We start from the raw sequence: 2,500 nt of genomic DNA, 5'->3' as shown, positions 1-2,500 counted from the left end.
TTATGGCTAAGATGCAAGAAGAGGATAGAATGTGGGGTGCGTCATTTGTCTTTGTTGGTGATTCCAATGTTCACCATAGGGAGTGGTTAAATTCTGTTTCTCATACCGATCGCTATGACTTAAGAGCTTTAGACTTTGCCTCTGATTCAGGCTGTGAGCAAATCATAAATAAAGATACTCACTTTCATTAGTAGTGATGGCTGAGCAGCCTGTCCTTGATGTATCATACTCATGTAAGATCTATATGAAATCTCAAGCAGCCTGGAATGGGATTTTGAGGGATCTTTTGGGCTTGAATTAGTTACAATTATGTTGTAGTGTTGATCCTGTTGCTCCTTTGAATGAGAACCTAGTCAACATAATTGATAGGTGTATCCTTTCTCGTATGCTAAGGTACAGAGTGATAGACAAACCATGGTTTAATGATATTTGTAGACGTGATTACTTGGAGAAGCAGGAGGCTTATCATCTTATGAAGGGCAACAGATCAGCTATGACTTGGAATAATTATACTTAGCTTAAAGGAATACAATTTAACCATAAAAGAAACCCTTTCTGGTACAACTCCGGAAGATAAATGGAAAACTACCCTTAAATCTGCACTCTTTGGTGTAGATGCAACAGTTCCTCCTTTACTTAAACCAGATGGCAACCCTTTTGTTATCTAAAAGTTCTTAACGTCTTTTGGCAAAACGTCTTAATACGTTTGCTGAAGGTAATCATCTGTTCCCTAGTTTGCAATTTGGTTTTCGTAACAGTCTTGGAGCATGTGATGCCCTTCATACAATCTACAATGTAGTACAGAAATCCCTTGATTGTGGTCAGGAAGTTTGTATGATTAACCTTTATTTTTGTGCTGCCTTAGACCGTGTTAATCATGAGGACTTTGTTTTCAAATTAAAACAGTTGGGCGTGATTGGGTTGTTTCTTAGCATCATTATTGAATTTTTAAGTAATAGATTGCAAAGAGTTGTTGTTGATGGGCACCATAGAGCATATTAGAATGTGCTATAGGGTGTTCCTCAGGGTGGTGTTCTTGACCTATTATTTTTTCATACTATATACACATGCATGACCTGTGGTTTGCCTAGAAAACAAGCTAGTTACATATGCAGATGAAGCTACACTGTATTCATCAATTGCATCTCCTGACTGTAGATCTGGGGTTGCTGAATCCCTTAATAGAGAACTAGCTAAAACTAGTGCATGATGCAAATCATGGGGGCATGAAGTTGAACCCTAACAAAACTCAAAGTATGATTGTAAGTTGGTCAAGGACAGTGGTTCCTCAATATCTGGATCTCAGCATTGATAATGTTTCTTTAACTCTGTATGACTTAAAATTTTAGGCGTGATTCTCGACAGCAAATTTACTTTTGAGAAACACATTAGGTCTGTGTCTTCTTCCATGCACAAAAAAAAAAAAATTTCGGCGATCAATCTATTCTAAAGAAATGTTTTAACATGTTCATTCGACCTTGTTTCGAGTATTGTTCTTCTGTCTGGTCTTCAGCTGCTGATTCTCCTCTCAACTGGTTGGACAGGAACTTACGGTCTATTAAATTTCTTATTCCTGATCTAGATATTAATCTCTGGCGCCATCGTTCAATTAGTTGGTTATGCATGTTACATAAGATTTTTCATAATTCTGATCATCCTTTACATTCCGATCTTCCCGGTCAGTTCCTTCGTTCGTAATATTTGGCATGCAGTCAATTCTAATAGTCAGGCTTTTCTCCATCATGAGGATCAATACTACACCGTATTCTAGAAGTTTTATTCGAGTTAAACCCAAGTTGTGGAATGATCTTCCTAACCAGGTAGTTGAATAGGTAGAACTTCAAAATTTCAAACTTGCAGCAAATGTTTTTATGTTGAATAGGCTGATACAATTTTTTTTTATAGTTTATATATGAAATATCTGTTTTGATGTTACTGTTTTTAAAATATCTTATTTCAATTATTCATTATTTATCATATTGTTTATTTCCTTATTTCCCTTCCTCACTGAACTATTTTTCCCTGTCGGGGCCCCTTGGGCTTATAGCATCTTACTTTTCCTACTAGGGTTGTAGCATAGCTAGTAATAATAGTAATAAATATACGTATTTAGGACAGACAGTAAGTCTTTCTCAAGAACATAAGACCGATATTAAAAGAAGGATAAACATGGAATGGAGAGCTTTTGGTTAAACAGCATGAGATTATGAAAACTATAATACCCCTTTCTCTAAAAAGAAAAACTTTATTCAAATGGTCCTACCAGTATGCAGACCCAAATGATAATTAATTTTTTGGCTTATTGGCTTCGTTTCTTTGTTGATTTTACACTTTAATAAAGTAATAGCTACATTTCCTCCCATCCGGCCACATTAAAGTATGCGCTAAAGGTGTACTATATATAAATATTCAACGAATAATATTTGGTTCTGACGAGTATGTTTACTAGATTAAGTAGCAGCCCGCTATCCGCTAACCTTTCTATAAATAATAGAAAATA

This window comes from Palaemon carinicauda, chromosome 22 (genome assembly GCF_036898095.1).
Source record: "Palaemon carinicauda isolate YSFRI2023 chromosome 22, ASM3689809v2, whole genome shotgun sequence".
NCBI lineage: Eukaryota > Metazoa > Arthropoda > Malacostraca > Decapoda > Palaemonidae > Palaemon > Palaemon carinicauda.
Note: the sequence above shows the minus strand (reverse complement) of the source record.